The following is an 18,611-nucleotide window of genomic DNA, read 5'->3' on the forward strand; positions in this document are numbered from 1 at the left end:
TGACTTATTACTGTTTAGTTTATTAATTTGTTCCAACACCTCTTCTAATGACACTGCCATTCAAGGCAGTTCATCAGATTTGTTACCTGAAAAAAATTGTTCAGGTTTGGAAATGTCCCTCACATCCTTTGTAGTGAAGACTGATGCAAAGTAATCATTTACTTTCTCCGCAATGGCCTTATCATCCTTGAGTGCTCCTTTAGCATCTCTACCATTCAGTGGCCCTACTGGTTGTTCAGCAGGCTTCCTGCTTCTAATGTACTTAAATTTTTTTTTTTGCTATTACTTTTTGTCTCTCTGGCTAGCTGTTCCTCAAATCCTTTCTTTCAAAAATCAAAAATGGGTGCACCCTAGCTCTGATTCCAGTTAATTATGAGGAATAAGGGATTTTGCTTAATTTTTCAAAACAGATAAAATACATGCTCTAAAGCAGCGGTGAGTACACACCACAAATTTTGGTGTTGATTGTGGTTGAGCTCTGGGCCTCCCAGAAGGGGCGAGACCTAAGGAGAGAGACAAAGAGGGTGTGAGTGTGAAGGAGAAACACTGTGTGAGAGAGACAGACTCTGTGACACAGATTGAGCATGTGCTGCAGTATTTATGTCACAGCGACTGTGTGTGGGGCAAAGATGGGGTATGTGTGACAGTGACACAGCAGCTGTGTCTACACTACAGTCCCCTTTCAAAAGGGGAGTGCAAATGAGGCAAATCAGAAATGCAAATGAAGCACTGATTAACATATTTCACGCTTCAGTTGTGTAATCACATTTTTGAAAGAGTCGTTCGAAGAAAAACAGCAGCATAGATGGGGCTCTTTTGAAATAAAACCCCATATGTGAAAACACCCTTCTTCCCGAAAAAAATTAGGAAGAAGGGCACTTTCAAAATGGGGTTTTATTTCAAAAAAACCCCATCTACACTGCTGGTTTTCTTTCAGAATACTCTTTCAAAAATGCGATTATGCAAATTAAGTGTGATATATGTAAATCAGCACTTCACTTGCATTTCTGGCTTGCCTCATTTGCATTCCTCTTTCAAAAGGGGCCTGTAATGTAGATGCAGCCAGAGTGTGTGCGCTGGCTGCTGTTGGGTAAGTTTCGGAGAGAAGCCTCCCTCTGTCTTTTTAAGGGAAATCCGCCTTGCTCTGTTGCCTCCCTCACTCTCCTGTTCTGCATGCCTTAGTGAGTCACTTAACATCCACGCTTCTGACTGGAGCAGCTACTCTGTCTTCTTCTTCTTCTCTCGGATCCCTGCTCTGCATAGATGAAGTACAGGGGCAAGATAATTCCCTGACTTCAGCACTATCCTCCCCTCTTTCCTCCACTCCCTCTGTACAGCTGGCAGGAGAATCCTAGGAGCAGCTCAGCTGCAGACAGAACAAGGTGGGGGGAGGGGCAACAGAACACATGCTGCTGACTATAAGTATTTATGCTCTGCTAATCAACTGGACAGGTTGAAGAGAAATGTTTGGTGGACCAGATCCAGCTCCCTGGGGCTGGTTTTGCCCATCGCTGCTCTGAAGATTGGATCCTTCTCTCTTGCAAGCCAGATGTGAAATGTCTGCCTCTTTGAGCCCTCAGAGACATTTAGAAGAAAGCTTTATACTTCCACTAAAGCCTCATTGTATTCTTCTCAATCATCTCCTTCCATAATGAAGTGTTCCAATCTGAAAAGTTATTCCACATTCAATGTCCATAATGGAAAAATGACTACAAACATCTGTCAAATGTATTTATGATAAGGAATGCTGGAAGATTATCAAATATGCCTTGAGACAGGCCAGACAACAAGAATGATGAAAACATAGCTCAGATCAGATACAAATGAAGATACTACTGGAAGAGGAGAGACTTTTTTTTTTTCCATTTTAGGTCTAAGTTCAGAATTCTATTTAAAATCCCAATTATATTTCTGTAAATTGAAGTCAGCCACTTTTTGACAACAGGGATTTATACTGTGGGTGACACCACCATCATATAAACTGTGGCCTGCTTCAGGTTCACCAACACCACCATGAAACAGTTCAGACAAAAAGGTGATCTGTGAGTAGATGTCCAGTCTACTTCCACATCTCGGTTGGATTAATCATTTCAGTTGAGCCTCCTACAAGTCTATCCTCTCTTGATCGAGAGCTGACGTGCCTCACCTTGTGATGGTTAAGCCACTTTCCACAATAGTATAGCTGAAAGCAGCTGGTGGCAGGGTTCCTTTGTTTATATACAAGACATCATCATCATCATCAACAACCATGGGCTCAGTGCCTCCTGGAGTCCAATGCCTCTCTCATTACTTCCTTCCACCCTTCCCTGTCCAGCATGTAATGGTTTAGTTTATGTAGACTAGCTCCACACCAATCTACTGTATAAACTGCCCATTCTCTTTGGGGTCTGCCTCTCCTATTTGAACCATTCATTATGCTAAATACAGGGTCTTGATTTTTCATTCATTCTTCATTCCCCAGATATGCCCAAACAGCTGTAACTCCTCTTGTATAACCTTCTGCAGTAGGTTCTCTTTCTGCTGTATCTTCCCATATAATTCCTTGCTGGTGATCAGCATCCATCCTATCCTCAGAATCTTTCCATAACAACTCCTCTTGAATGCCAATATCCTTCTCTTTGAATCTTTCGTTATCACCTATGTCTCACATTCATACAACATGCTGCTGGAGACACACATTTTCAAGAGGCTCAGCTTCATTCCTAAGATAATCACTTTGGTTTTCCAGATTTTATCCATCGCCTTCAAACTCACTCTTGCTTTGGCTATTCTAGTTGCTATTTCCTTCTTACAGTCTAGATCATATGCTATGTTGCTTCCTAGATATATGAACTTTTCTACATTCTCTAGTTTGAGCCTGTCCACACAGATCTTCCTTCCTACGTTCTTATTTTCAAGTACCATTGTTCTTGTTTTATCAATGTTCATAATCAGTCCGTACCACCTTCCTTCCTCGTTTAGCACCTGCACTGTTCCTGCTAGCTTCTCTTCATTTTCTTCCATGATAACTATATTATTTATGAACCTCAAGCTGATTCTCATCCCATGCAGTTAGTTATCCCCTCTACTTCTTCCTTGATCTTGGCCATCACTCTCTCTAGGTGCGTGATGAAGTTATTCAGTGATATCGGATCTCCTTGCCTCACACCTCTACTCGTTCTAAACCAAATTACAATCTCTCTGGATGTTCTTACCGCTGCTTATGCATTGTCACCGATATCCTTCAACAACTGCATCAGTCTGCTATCCACTATTACAGTGAGTTTAAGACTAGGAAGGTGTATAAGGTGTATGAGTTGGACCAGGAGATCTCACAGCACTGCCCAAGTCACTTTCTGATCGATACTGTCAAGTGCTTCCTGAAAATCAAAGAAGCAAGTGTGAATATTCTTGTTTTTTCATTGAGCTTTCTCCACTACCCACCTTAGTGCCAATATCTGCTGTATAGTACTTCTATCTTTCCTGAATCCTGCTTGCTCATTTGCTAAATATTCTTCTATCTGCTATCTCAGCCTCTCCGACAGTATCATCATCAACACCTTGCCTAGATGATTTGTTAGGAGAATTGTTCTGTAGTTCTTGCACTCCAATGCACTTCTATTCTTGGGTATTGTCACTAGCATGGATCTCGTCCATTCCTTAGGTGCCTTCCCTTCTTTCCATGCTATATTATGTAGCTGGTGTATTTCCTGAATAAAAAAGAAGAGACATGGCGAGGCTAGGCAAGGAAGAAATAGGGAATGAGTACAGAGCAGCACTCAAAGAGAGGATTAAGAGTGCAGGCACAGAGAAAGACTTAGATAAGACAGTAGAAGGGATAGCCATGGCAGTAGACGAGGCAACTGAACAGACTGTTCCAGAAGAAGAGAAGATCAATAATAAGTGGAAACACTGAAGTTGGCCCAAGAGAAGAGAGCGTGGAACACCACTTTAGAGTGAACTGCGATGAGGTAAGGAAAGGGGCCAGAAAGCAAAAGGCGAAATGGTTAGAGGACAAGTGTGACAATATAGAGAGGTATTACAGCGAGTTTAAGACCAGGAAGGTGTATAAGATAATCAGGAATATTAATAGGAAGTGGCAGTCAAAGCAGATGGTGATTAAAGATGAGAATGCCAATGTGCTTGTGAACATGGAGAAGATTGTACAGTGATGGACGAGATATTGTACCAAACTTTACAAAGCACAGTTGGGCCTGAGTGTCTCAGAAGGACTGATAGAAGAACTGAAAGAGATATTACTGTCAAGCATCAAGAGCGAGACTGATATTTTGAAGGAGGAAGTAGAAAGGGCAGATAAACAACTAAACAACAAAAGCCTTGGAAATAAGATCACAGGAGAGATGATCAGATATGGTGGGGAAAGTATGATTCAGGAAATACACTGACTATATAATACACAAGGAAGAGAACCGCAAATCCTGCTGTATTATTAATCTTCAATGAATTATTCTTGATGATACTATACTCCTCTCCTTCCACCTCTACAATGCCCAAGTGCAATAAGAATATTCCCATTTAACTGACCATGGCCAGAAGTCCTGCCAGTGTCAGCTGCACCACCTTCAATATCTGCAGATGAATTGCTATTAGTTTGGGCCAAAGTACCAGATCACAATCATCTGCCTCTACAATCACTTGCCAGAACACAACCATCTGTCTCCACCAGCCTGCTCACTGTCTCGTAGAACAAAGGGAATCAACAATAATGGCAGCATGAAGCCTTGGAAAGAAAACTCAGTGAAAGAAATGGTTAATGCTGGACCAAGAGCTCATGTATCCAAGTTTATACCTAAACTAGAACTTGAACCTATACTGAACCATGGGACTGTCAGCTGGACTCTAGCAATAAAACAGCAACAGACCTTTGACAATCACCTTTTCTGTTTAAGGCAGACCCTTACTAGGATAATAAAGAAGGTCTAACAAAAACAACAATCATCTCCAGACTTATAATACCTAATGCTAGCAAAAGGAATACTGACAGGGAGATAAAACCAATTACAGTACATTTGCCAACAGTGAGGCATCTTGCACCTTTTTTTGAAGGCCATGGGGCTGGCTATAGCATCTGGAACTAGATGAACCATGGGTCTGAAGTAGTAAGACAATTTCCATGTTTCTATATCTTTCTTTGTACCATCATCATCTTTTAAATTGTTGAACAAACACTTTTCTCTCTCCTTTTCTATATGTTCCTCCTCAATGTTTCTTTTTCCTCCATCTTTTCTCACTTGGTTCATGCATTTTTAGTTTATTCTCTTGTAACCCTCAAATCCTTTATCTCCCTTGACACTGAATATAGTCTTTTATATAGATTAAAAGCTAACTTATGATTCCATATCAGACACTGGACAAGTCACAACCTCACTGTTCTTCACTTTATGCTTTACACTTGGCATGATTTTATCCACAGAGAACACAAAGAAAAATAGTAACTTAAAAATATTAATTTGTAAGAGTGGTCTTTGATCTATGGTGGACAGTTGTCATTCGCTGTCCTTTTAAAAACACCATTTGTAGTTGCAAACATACTTACATATTTAATTTATAATTTACTTCACAGGATGTTGACAAATATCTGCCCAGTTAAGTCAAACACATCGTAATAAAGAAATTACAAATGAAATGTGATGTTTTATGATTTATCTTAATTCTCTACACTACCAAAAAAAAAGCTAGAATGTTTGCAAAGCAAATCCATTAATCATTTGTTAATAGTACCTCTCCTATCCACAGAGAGGCAGCCATGTTAGTCTGAATCTTCATAAAGCAAAAAAGCAGTCATGTAGCACTTTAAAGACTAAGAAAATAATCTATTAGGTGATGCGCTTTTGTGGGGCAGACCCACTTATTCAAATCTGGAAATCAGTGATCTGAAGAAGTGGGTCTGCCCCACGAAAGCTCATCACCTAATAAATTATTTTCTTAGTCTTTAAAGTGCTACATGACTGTTTTTTTGTTTTATCTCTTTTCCAGACACAGAAAACACATCCTCTGTAGAGCAAAAACTATTTCAGTAAAATTTAACCATAAATGACCATGAGATAAGATCACATTGATTATGAAGAGAGACATGCACAAACATAAAAGGTAACAGAGCAACCTTTAAATTCTAAGGAGGATGATGAAGAGTTACCAAAATGTACCAAATATACATTTCCTCCCTCACTAGTCAATTCTGAAGTGAGGATTCAAGCAAATACACAAGTGCATTAAGATAAACAACCTGTTTAACATAACTCAGTGCAAACAGATGTAAGCTGTCTACTATGCTAATAAACTTTTAGAACATTTTCTTGATACATATTTTGTGTTCGTCACATTAACTGTAATAGGAATACTCAGAAAAATGTTTATTTCTAAATGAACTATTGCAAAAAGAAAGTATGTGTATGTGTGTAATGTAAGAATAAATGTTATTTGAAAATCTTAAAGTTACAAACTGTGGATGTACGTTGTGCTTCACACTTCAGATCTTGGCCATGGAAATGGAAACCATCAGACAAAGCTGGAAGCTGCTGATTAGTAGTTTGCCACTGTTTTCAGTTTTAATGCAATATTTGGCTCAGAAAGTTCTTTAAAAATTCCCAATATAAGCTGAAATATTTATAAAACTGAATGCCTATTGGGCAACAGTCTTTTAAACCTTCACAGACACTGTAAATCTGTCAAAAGTATCACCGCCTATAAACAAACTTTCACGTAAAGAGCATTGCAGTGTCAATTGGGCAGGAGTTAGTATTTTTTAAGCATCATTTTTAAAGTAAATGCAAAAACCAGAAATAGTTTAGTGTTGATAACACCAAACAGCTGAACATTTACTTAACAGGACCCACCAGTAGCATTTATGGGAATCATACTGACAGTGAATCCAAGTATTTAACACCATCGACTCCTGTAAACCTGTCACTGATACTATCCCTCTTGAATTATGTCACTGTGACCACTGCTAATAGCCACCACTATTTGCTTATCTCCTGGGTGTTAAGAACCTGATAAATTATATTATCGCAGGATTGTGAAAGACATGCTGCTTTCTTTTTCTCATTAAACAGGAAGAAGCTTTCTTTCAAAAACGGGTTTTTCTCCCCAAAGGAACCCTGTCTACATGGCTGTTTTTGCTTCTGGAAGTGCAGTCTCACAAGATTATGCAAATTAAGCATAAGATTTGTAAATCTTTTTGCATTTTTGATTGCCCTGATTTGCATTCCACTGCCCAAAGTGGAATGCAGTGTAGACACAGCCAGGTGTATAGGGGAGGGTCTGTGGCTGTTATTGAAGACAACAGATATTGGGGGTATTAGAAAACCTCTCTTGAGAGTCGCCATAAGCATCTGTGTCTTACATGAAGGGCAGTTTAAAGCGGGAAAAGAACAGACACATCAAGTTGTATTTGCCATTCACATTGGGGATGTCTTACCTACAAATGATTTATAAGGTTCCAATAAAAAACAATGATGAGACTGTACAAAGATTTTCTCAGTTAGCAGAAGATCTATGCTCTTTTGCAAACTTATTTTCGTTACTTCTGGACTGTTAATTTGATTTCACAGACAATTCACATGGAAAACAAAACAGCCACCAAACAAAATCCCAGATAGACAGCACCTTCTCTGTCATAGGGCTTTTTGCCATGTGATGTTTTAACAAGACATGAGTTCACGGAGAGAGGGCTAGTGGCAAGGTGGCTCTTTATGAGAGGTCCTGCCCTCTGGATAGTGTTATTGTTGCACAAACTGGATCTGGAGACTTCCAGGTCACCCTATAAGATGCACCTGTTCTCTCGGGCACTTCAGTGAGAGAATGGGGACGAGAATGGGGAATGAAGTAATGGAAATCTCCAATCAATGACTCTGGCAGCCGTCAGACAGTTATTAGACATTCTATTTTGGTTTGTTTCCTTGGATTTGTAACTTATGGGAAGTAGTTTAGATATTATAATGGCTTGAAGTTCTCTTGTACATAATGTTCTCCTCAGAGATTAGTCAGGCATTTATTAAATCAAAATAAGTTAAAAATAAAAGAATACTTTTTTTCTTTAAGAGACAGACAAAGCAGATCAACATCTTTCATCTATTAGTGTTGTATTTACTACGCTAAATCCTTTGTGTCAAGATAGTTTCCCAAACAAAAATCAAACAAAAAAGGTTGCTAGTAAAACTAAATATTTTTTACACCATAGCAACCCATCTAAAACTCTGGTTAATGTAGTCAGTCTAAAACTGTAGTTTAGATTTAATAAACACTCTGACAAACATACTGCAAAGGAAGGAAATAGCTCATACAAATTAATGTAACAAATAGGCAAAGCAAAACCCCAAAATATTTCCAGACAGGTCCCAGTAAGTATAGATCCTATTTAACTTCATTAGGATTCCATACAGCTGAAGAGATCTGCTAGCAGAACCCAGTGAATGATCAGAACCCCAGTCTGCTCTGAGCAGTAGAGGAAATTAGTATTACGGAATTGAACTTTATTATCTGCCTTATTTAGGCCACATAACAACTACATATAATGAATCAGGTATGGGGGGGGCACCTCAGGAAATCTTAAAAAGATTTGTTTGTTGAGTGTGACAGTGTATGTAGAAAAAGTTGATCTCCAATTTATTTCTGTAGTGTGGGAACTTTGACCTTCCGCATAAACACAGGCCACCAAATTTCAGCCAGTAATTCTTCCCTCAAATCTATAATTTCTGACTGAGCTAATACAGATAGAAAGACAGACAATCTTGATTTTAAACAAGTTCAAATGATAAAATATCAACCACATCCAGAGGTAAATTATTCTAATGATTAACTATTATCAATATTAAAATTCTGTATCTTATTTCTACTTGGCATTTGTCTAGTTTCAGCTTCTAGCCATCCTTAACTCACAATACAATACACAGCCTCACTTATTGACTGATTCACAGTATATTATCCAAACTCCAACACTGCCGTGTCTCTTATATATTAAAAGCGAAAATTCATTCACCTGTTTATTCTGACATGTGGAAATCTAACAGAAAACTAAGTCATAGTCAGTTGCTATATGTTTGCATAAACACATTGTACCACTGGACTATTAACAGACTTAGTTTTATTGTACAACAAAACACAGTGTACACTCACAGTTTGTTTTTAAACCTCTGTCCTATACCTGCCAAATCAAAATGATTGTTTGAAGTGCGATCGTAGCAGGATTGATCATAGGGTATTAGAAAGAAGAGGTGTGTGAAGTAATATCTTTTACTGGACCAAGTTTTATGGGTGAATGAGACAAGCTTTCAAGTTAAAATTGTTGTTAACTGGATTGCTGAAAGGCACATCTATGACCTAATTTCCATCACCTCCTGCTGAGGCTTGAAAGGTATTCCAATAAAGATTATAAACTTTTTTTAAATTAGAAAAATACTTTTTTTTTTTTTCTTGAAAACAAAATCTTTTCTGCTCTAGCTTTTGTACAACATTAGTGTGAAGCATCAGAAAATGCCTTGGCAGTGATGCTTCCTTTACAGTGCAAACAGTAGGCTATATTATCAGAATGTGTCACAATGTGTTGCAGTCACAACATCTAAATAAACACCACATACATATCCTTTTGTTCCTCCCAGTCTATTCTGTACCTGCTTCTCAAAACTTTAATTTAAAATTATTTTAATGAATAAAGAATTAGTTGATTTGGACTTCCCCTGAAAAAAGCAATGCATTATATCTGTTGATCCTGGATATGATTTATAAGAACATCTAACTGACTTAAGGAGCCTGAGTCTCACTTCCAAAAGTGACTCAGACAACTGAATTTTAATGAGACTTAATTCCATCTATACTTGAGCCGGAAGTGGAATTCCCTGCTCAGGTACCAGCTACAGCCAGAACAGTAAAAGTAACAGTGTAGCCACAGGGATATGGGTAGCAGGGAGGACTAGACACCCAAGTATGTGCATAGGGTGTTGAATGAGACTTGAGTCAGGACAACTAGCCCATTCTGCTAGCTACACAGCTCCCATTATACTGCTATTTTAGTATGTGTACATCTACCAGAGCTGGAAACTATACCTCCAAATCTGGTGTAGATGTATTCACTAGATTCTAAGCTCCTAAATCACTGTTAAAAATGGGATTTAGACTCCTAAATCACACCGTCTGGGTCTACACTTGCATTCCTCTTTCAAAAGAGGAATGCAAATGAGGGAAATCAAAATGCAAATGAGGCAGTGATTTACATATATTATGCTGCATTTACATAATCTATTTTCAGAAGAGATTCTTTCAAAAGAAAGAAAGTACTATAGATGTGTCTCTTTCAAAAATAAACCCCATCTTGGAATGAATCCTTCCTTCTATTTTGTGTCAGGAAGAGATTATGCAAATGAAGCATGATATATGCAAATCTGTGCCCCATTTGCATTTTTGATTTCTCTCATTTGCATTCCTATTTCAGAAGAGGAATGCAAGACTAGACCCAGCCACAGATACTTTTGGTATCACATTGGTATCATGCAAGTCATCTTCCACTCATAATCAATTATTGACACATAGTAAGTGAATTATTCAGAGAATTACTTGGTGCTGGACAAGAGAGAGTATTACCAACACTGCCAATTACTACTGGGCTCTTAGAAGACATTTAGGGGTAAGTTACAGCTAAGTAACAGCACAGAACACTGAGAGCCAGGACTGGTGGCTAGAAACAAACTTTATGGGACCACAGGAAACTTGGCAAAACCCCCGATAAGCGGTCATCCAGCTAATTAAAATCATGCCAAATTATGGAGTTTGATGCATGAGAGCATTCCAGATTAGAGAGGTTCAACCTGTTGTACCAAGTACCAGAGAGGTAGCCGAGTTAGTCTGTATCTTCAAAAACAAGAAGAAGTTATCTGGTACCTTATAGACTAACATATTTTGGAGCATAAGCTTTTGTGGGCAAACGCCCGCTGTCGTACCAGTGATTGCCAATAGTTAAGTCTGAATAAGCACATCCATTCTAACCTGTTTTTCAAGCCATTTTTGACGTTTGTAAACTGTCATCTTTCAGGCAGAAATGTTTCAGTCAATCTCCATCCAAAGAGTGAATATTTTTAAAAAATGTAAGCTAAAACAGTTCATTTATTATGTATCATGTGGAAAGAGACAAAGAAATCCACTTCCCTTGTTAAACACATTGCAACTTTCTGCAACAATAGCTCTAACACCAAAACAGATGAGGGTAAAATATTAAAGTATGGCATAAGAGAAAATTTCTTGAAATATTCTGTGAAAATTGGTTTTCATATCATAATCCTATGAACCACTGAAAACTGTGCTTTGCAAACAGTCAATATGTATTGGCAAGAGTTTTCTAAACTAAATCCATAACGTCTGATAGTCTTGCAAAAATTAAAAAGAAATAAAGCAATGCATCTCATGATCATACTTCTGTGCCTGTTCAGACATAATGTAATGCGGTGGGTGGGTGGGGATGAGGTTTTTTTTTTTTTAGTTCTGAACATGGTGAAGTTAGTGGACAAACTTATCACCTGCTGTCATGATCATGAGGGTTAGCCAGAAGCCCGGGAGTAAAAGGGTTAACCTGCTTAGCCAGGTGGGGTTGGCCTATAAGAATGTAGGTAAGAACTGAATTTTTTGGCTCCTCCCTTTTTCTGTCCTCTGTTCCTTCTTGTTCTTTCCAGCCATGAGGGAGACAGACACAGGCTATCTCCCTCCAAGAACAGGCCCTCCAATCTTCTGTAAGTAGGGTAAAGTTTAGATAAGTCCGTTAGGTTTTATTGTTTTATGGTTTGGGAAGTGGGATCTGATGTCTGTGCACTTTTTAGAAATGTTCTTTTACTCTCCTTGTAACTAAGTTCTAGGCCCATGGTGGAGACTCCCCTTGTGTTTTACTTTGTGACTCTTCCATCTAGTCATGAGGCTTGCAATCTGAATATTGTTGTAATAATAAAAGTTCTCTCTTTTTCTTTTTATTAACCTGATATTGATTAATTTGTGTGTCCTGGTTTTTGACTTTTGGGGCTGAGATTTCCCAAGTAGTCTCTCACTGGTTTCCTTATTATTACTTGGGTGGTGGCAGCGAATTTTATCCCCAAAATCTGAGGTTTTTAGGATTTTTTGGGGGGAAGTTTATACCAAAACCTGGTAGATAAGGTTTTGGAGGTACTTTTGCTGGCCCCCACTTCTGCATTTGTCTTGCTAGAGTGGGGAAGGAGCCATTATACCTGCAGAAGTGAGTTCTGTTATCTAGGCTCAAGCTGACTGCAATTTATCAGGTTGCAATTTATGAGACTTTCCTGTCACAGAATTTTAATGCACAGAACATACCACACCAGGATTGAACTGTGTCCCCATATTGGTTCCAGGAAAAGGATAGTTTTTTGGGGAGGGACGTCACCAGTTTTCTCCCAGCATGCTGCAGATCCAAAGATTGCATAGGAGCCAACATGCTGTCACGTGGGAGACCGTTAAGACCCTTTTGATGCCATAAGGCTTTGCGGAAGAAGGAAATTCCCAGGAGCAACAAGCCCGGGGAGCCAAAGAGACTGAAGTCAGAAGAAGACTTCAGAGCAGGTCTCAGAATGTTTATATAGTGGAGACTGGCAGTCACTAGGAAAGGTTTTTCCCACTTTCTTTAATTGTAAAAATTTTGATTTTATCTCTTACACTTGAACTCACTTAAAATCTCCTTTTGATAAACTAAGCTAGTTTTACTTTTCTTCTACATCAACCCATTACTGTTTGACTTGAAGTGGTTATTAACATCACTTAAGGCAAAAACAAAAAACAAACAAACAAAACCTCCTTTGTTTTTGTTTCTTTAAAAAGGGCCAACAGAGCTTATTACTTCTCTCACTGGCTCAAGAGAAGGCTGGACACTTCAGGGCAGACAGTTTTGGAGAATCTGGAATGGGAGGTGTATTGTGATCACTTGGCTATTACTAATCAAGGCTGGTGCAGATCAGAGTGTGTCTGAACTGTAGCTGGATTGGAGCATTCAGACAGGGTATTACAGTAGCAGACCACTTTAGGGTACTCAGAGTTTCAGGACAACATTTCCACGGTCTGAGTTAAATCCCAAAATGTTCCAGCATATCCTACCTCTTTGCGTATCTTGCCAATTTGAGTCTGTAGCTGAGTCTCATCTAACAAGCACATCCTCATGTCAGGATTCAGTGTCACAGTGGTTCCTTCTCTCTAGCAGCCCCTTTATCTGTCCAGGTTCCACAGCTGCCTGCTTTTTCTATGGCCCAGCCCTCTGGCCAGGACACGTCTCAATTTGTTTCCTTCTTGGATTGATAGAAAAGCCCAGATATAAAAATGCTTAGCAGCTAATGGCTTCTAAGCCTGTCTCACCGCTTCTGTCTGGAACTCGTAGGTCTGGCTTTTTTTTTTTTTTTTTGCTTTTAAATACTGTTGATGTCAGTACCTCCCCTCTTGATCTGAGGGAAAGTGGGAGGATCGAAAGACCCAACCTGTATTCTGGGTCCTAGCCTAGGGACCCTGTTTAAGTACTCTTCCTTCAACACCTCTGCTATTTCCCTGGGATGCACATAACGTCACCCTCCTTATCAGTGGCTCCTCCCCATCTGCAGCTCTGCTAGGCCCTCTTTGGCTTTGTGAGCTCTGACAGATTCTTCTCATACCACTATAAAATGGTTTCCTTGAAGCCACTTCCAGCCCTATTCTGCAGCAGATAGGCTGTATTGTGAATGACTCCTCTAAGGACAGATTTTACTGGCCTAGGGAAAGGTGTGTGTGGGGGGTGGGGGAAGGGGCTCCAGGCCCCCCCCAGTCAGGGTGGGGCCTTGGGTTGAAAGGAGGGTAGGGGACTAGCCACCCCCAGATAGCCCTTTAAGCAGTGCCACTTACATGACACCCAAAGCTCTAAGAGTGATTTAAAGGGCACTTGACTCCAGCCATTGCTGCAGATGGGAGACCTGGGCCCTTATAAATTGCCAGGCTCCAGGGCAGCTTTTCCCATTGTCTCCTTGTTGGCAGTCCTAGCTCGGTCTCTTGCCTTAAACCAGTCACAGTATCTCCCTCCTCTGACGGGAGTCTTTTCTCAGTCCTCTTTCTGGGGTTGGGTTTTATTTCAGGATGTTTCTCTGTAGCCTTAGAACATACAGTAACTCCTGCTTCAGACACCGGTTTCCCACTCAGCCTCCTGAGTGGAACTGGGACAGTGGTTCAAGCCAAGTGGGAGGCTTTAGCTTGGAGGCAGCCTCTCCTGATTACATCTGTCTTCCTGTGAGGATAAAAGCAAAACATATGTCTGTCTCCTTTTCCCAACTGACTTACAACTGCTTGGGTGGTGGTGGTGGTGGGGAACTTGTCCCACCCACCTGGCAAGGCCTTTAAAGAAACAATGACTGCCTGTCTCCCCAACCCTACTTATTCCCAGGACTGCTCCCTATTCACCAATACCTCTTATTTACTAGGTCTTTGAAAAAACAAAACCTAAAGCCTTCAAAAATTTTGGAAGTCCAAGCTATGTGACTGGGCTGACCTGTAAGCACTGCTACTGTTAGGGCATATTACCCCATCACAGATTTTTTTTGTCTATTTGCCCAGTGTCTAACATAATGGAGCCCTGTTCTCAGTCAGTCCCAGGGTATATACCATACCTTATTATAACATAATTATGAGGAGAAGGTGCTTATAGGGTTGATATTGAAGGTGAATCATACATATATCACATGATTGATTGATCATATGGATACTATTACTCATACTTTTTCCTCATGATAAATATATACATACATTTTGAGCACAGGCCCCATCAATTCTGTAGCTCTGTGTCTTCATTTGAGGGGAAATGTATTGCCACTTAGTCATCTATGTACTGCGGAGCAGGACAGCTCAGTGGTTTAAAGCACTGGCCTTGTAAAGCCAGGGTTATGAGCTCAATCCTTGAGGAAACCATTTAGGGGTCTAGGCCAAAAAGATTTAAAAAAAATTTGTCCAGGATGGTGCTTGGTCTTGCTGAGGGAACTAGACTCGATGACCTCTGGAGGTCCCTTCCAGCTCTATGAGATATATCTAGATTGAGCTTGGGAGGTAAATATTTTAATTATTTCAGTTGCACCCATAATTTGCAAGCACAGACATGGTGACCAACCTCTCTGCATCTAACCGAATATGCATATGATAAAACATGGAATTTACAAAAATTGCCTTACGGGCACAAATCTTGTGGCTTTTCAAGGGGACATATGCTTCTGACTAACACAGGCACTTTTGTAAATCCTACCCATATACAATAAGAGTGGGATGTCAAAAGCACTCATTGTTGACCTAACTCTTCTCCCAATGTAGACCACTCAACAGAGATTCCCCCGTCCCATGTGTAACTACAGCGAAAAAGTAAAGTGCTAGAATTCATAATACCAAAAATATAGAACACCTTTGTAAATCAGTGGTACTGCCTCATGAGAAAATGGGAAGTACTGTGTGCAATATTCGGCACCTCATCTCAAAAATAATATTGCAGAACAAGAAAATATAAAAAGAGAGACCAGTGGCACAGAAAATCTCTCATATAATTATAAATGGAAAATATTAGGTTTACTCTAAACAGGAGATGAATGAGAAGGAACATAAAAAGGGTATATTAAATAATGCACAATATAGAAAAATGGACCTGGTACACCAGCTTTCAACTCAAAAGGATTGTTAAGTGTTTTATACATTCATACAGAACCACTGAAATGAAATTACCTTAATGGGAGTATCAGCAAGACAGCATACTGAAAAATGACAAGAAAGGAATATTTGGGTGCAGGGGGATGAAGGGAAGGGAACTGGAAATTTCTGACAAGTGAAAAGGTGTAACATGATTAAAAACCCATGCAAAGCAAAGGGAAATTTTGTTTTTTAAAAGAATGGAAGAACAGAGTTAACTTAAAAATCTCATCTTGTAAAATTAATTTCTGCACTTATATAAGTAGAAATATGTCAAATTATTGACAATGAAAGAACTATAAAAACTTCAGTTGAAATCCTCACATCACAGATGTCAATGGGAGCCAAGATTTCACTTTTTATATTTCACTACTTACACTCTGTATTTTCTGTATTTGTCTCAGCTTGGACAATGATATTCAGTCAAATCTATTTAATTTCAGTATACAATCCTTTTAACTTTCAAGGTATCAGGGCTGAAAAGCCTGGGTGGAATGTGTATTAGAAACTGTTTTCTTTAAAGTAGTGGAAACTTTACTATTTGTTTTGCAAAATCTTGGGTTCAAAAAAATATTTTGAGCCAATTTTTACTTGAAACTATCCCTTTACAATGTCCATACATTAAATTGCATGAACTCAATCAATTTGCCTCAAAAGGATGAAAGGCTGCAAAGCCCCTGTTTGGATTTGAACTCCGACTCCCAAGGAGTCTAGGCATTCCAAACCGCAGGCTTAGACCCCTGAGAAATTTCTCTCACTGGCATTATAGGTCAAGTCTTCCTATTTTAACACCTATGATATACAGATAATTGAATATCTTGCTTAAGTGGTCAATAAATAATTTGTTAATAGTATCTATCTATTTTTATTAAAGAAACAAGAATTTACCTTAAATGTGTTATTTCAAACACACTGGATAATATTTAAATTTACTGTGGCTTTTTGACATAATTTTTGTGCTATTGTATTGTCTAAGAAAATACGTTTGGGAAAAACACCACTAATGCTGCATAGAGCAGTAGTTTGTTCCTTAGTAGCACATGCAAAAACCCCCTGTTTATTACCCTTGTCTCATCACACTTCCAAGGAAGTCTGCTTTGACTGGACATGCAAGCTACCTTTGCCAACCAAACCATAAAATAAATCTAATGTACCCTATAATACAGGCAACTGTAGTTAATATTGTTCAAATTATTTACATCTGAAGGACCGCGCCTGTCTGGATGGCTGGGACTGACGCTTCTTTGGACGTGGTTTCTGCTAATCACATCTGTTTCAGCTTTAGACTTTCACTGGTATTCTGGCAGCAGCCACAACTTTTTAACAGCTACAATAAACTACAGAGACTCATCAAATCTTTGCTGTATGTGTTAAAATTATATCCTCTTCAATTAAAACATTTGATGTGAACTAAACTACAGTGTTATCCACCTGGAAAAATCTGAAAGGGATTTAAAAAAAATAAATAAAGATTTACACACAGTGGTCTTAGTGCTGTTGATATGCACAATGTTTTTAGGGCTACTTTTTTTTTTTTTTTTTTTGCTTAAATGTAAAGAGAAATTCATTACGGAAATTTATTAGCACTCCTCAAAAAAATTCTGGGTCCATTTTAAGTGTTAAACCCACGAGCATATAAAAGATAACAGGAATGATTTTTGTTTGAAAACTTTTGCTGGATGTCATTAAGTCATTACTTTTGTACTTTGTGAAGTTTCAAATATGTCTGTATCTGTATATAGTAATATAATAAATACAAACTCAGCACTATATTATTTTTCCTATAAAAGCACTGTTGTCCTCTTCTTCTTTCCTTTCTCCCATCATCTATGTCTACCTTTCTTTATAATAGTCTGACAAAACCTGCACCTTGAAGTACAGAAACAAAAGATCATAACAGAAGTATAAATCTAACAAAAATAGGGAAGCCTGACCTATCAAGGTTTTCACTACCTGTCCCTTTTATTTTTTGTTTTATTTTCTATGCAGTTTGGCACTAAAATCATGTGACTGTCAAAGCTTTACAGAGCAGCTTGTATCACTGAAATGTACAGCAGCAGCACTACATGCTGGAGAAGTATAACATCAAACACAGATCACATTTCTGCAAAAACTAGTACAGGAGAGGGCAGGCCAAGGGTTTTACAGGGCCAAGAGATGAGAGAAGATAGAGCACTCGCCTATGCCCGGGGTTGAATAAACAACAACTGATACCTTCCTACCACTATTGACCTTTAAAACTCTCCTTAACGTGGATATAACCTAATTCAGCTATTATTAACTAATAGGATAAATTATTCTGTAAAGGATTTTATTGCCTTACACTGAATAATATCATAAACTCATCTTGCTCGATTCCAGTGCTAAAATTAATATTTTGCTCGGAAAGCTCCCTGGACAGATTAAAATATTACTTAAATTTAAGCAGAATATTTAGTGGAGGGTTTTATGTAGAGTTCTTTTCCACTGTTCCAATTTTGATACGTAACAGCCTTAATATTTCTTTTCCCTAACAAAAAATTAAAATCTTCAGTCATCATTTTCTGTGTTTATTTAAGAAAGTCTTTCAAAGCATGAGATAAAAATGAAACTGTCAAAAATACATAGAGAGCAACCCATTCCTATTTTATTTCTTCGTGCTTTGATTGATAGATAAGTTGCCTTTCTGAGCCCCTTTTTATAATAAACATTTTAAAATGTTTATTTTATGTCCAAGGGTAAAAAATATTTTGCACTGAAGCACTTAATTTTTTCCTTTGTGGTGTCTTGGCAAGCAGTGCTTTATTTTACACGAATAGTATTCAATTATTTTTTACTTGTTAAATTGTTATACAAGGACTATGGCAAATAGTATTTATATGTTATTGGATTAAGAAATATCAACAATTAATACAGAATGCTAAAGAAGTCAAAGGAAAATTCCTAAATAATTAAAGTAAATTTCCAAT

The 18,611-nt window shown here is 38.5% G+C and overlaps 1 protein-coding gene across 2 annotated transcripts in view; it reads right to left on the reverse strand.

Moving 5' to 3' along the window:
* FMN1 (formin 1) overlaps positions 1 to 18,611 on the reverse strand; it is a 360,158-nt gene that overhangs the window by 79,349 nt on the left and 262,198 nt on the right. The gene's annotated exons all lie outside the window — the stretch shown is intronic.

The sequence above is a fragment of the Carettochelys insculpta genome, chromosome 6 (assembly GCF_033958435.1).
Source record: "Carettochelys insculpta isolate YL-2023 chromosome 6, ASM3395843v1, whole genome shotgun sequence".
In the NCBI taxonomy this organism is placed as follows: Eukaryota; Metazoa; Chordata; order Testudines; family Carettochelyidae; genus Carettochelys; species Carettochelys insculpta.